Below are 695 nucleotides of genomic sequence, written 5' to 3'. Positions count from 1 at the left end.
GAATTGATGCTTTTGAGTTGTGGTATTGGAGAAGACTCTTGAAAGTTCCTTGGACTACAAGGAAATCAAACCAGTCACTCCTGAGGGAAATCAATCCTGAATATTCATTGAAAGGACTGATACTGAAGCTCCAATACTTTGGCCACCTGATGCTAAAAACTGACTCGTTGGAAAAGACCCTGATGCTGGGAAAGATTGACGGCAAGAGAAGAAGGGGACGACAGAGGATGAGATGGTTGGATGGCATCACCAACTCAATGGACATGAGTTTGAGCAAGCTCCGGGAGTTGGTGATGGACAGCGAAGCCTGGTGTGCAGTCCATGGGGTCGCAAAGAAACGGACATGACTGAGTGACTGAACTGAACTGTATACTTTTCCAGGGCTTCCCAGTGGCTCAGCAGTAAAGAATCTGCCTGCACTGCAGGAGACTTGGGAGAAAGAGGTTCCATCCCTAGGTGGAGAAGATCCTCTGGAGGAAGGCATGGCAACCCATTCTCGCCTAGAGAATACCCATGAGGAGCCTGACGGGCTACAGTCCATAGGGTCACAAAGAGTCAGATCCAAACAGTCAGACAGGATTGAAGGGACTTAGCATACATGCACATACTTTTCCCTGTTCTTTGTAATGCACTAATAAAATTAGGCATTCCACTGAATCACTATAAAAGAGTTCTCCTGCATAATAATAGACTTC

This window comes from Budorcas taxicolor, chromosome 9 (genome assembly GCF_023091745.1).
Source record: "Budorcas taxicolor isolate Tak-1 chromosome 9, Takin1.1, whole genome shotgun sequence".
NCBI lineage: Eukaryota > Metazoa > Chordata > Mammalia > Artiodactyla > Bovidae > Budorcas > Budorcas taxicolor.
The sequence above is the reverse complement of the archived record's forward strand: the minus strand, read 5'-3'. Positions refer to the sequence as shown.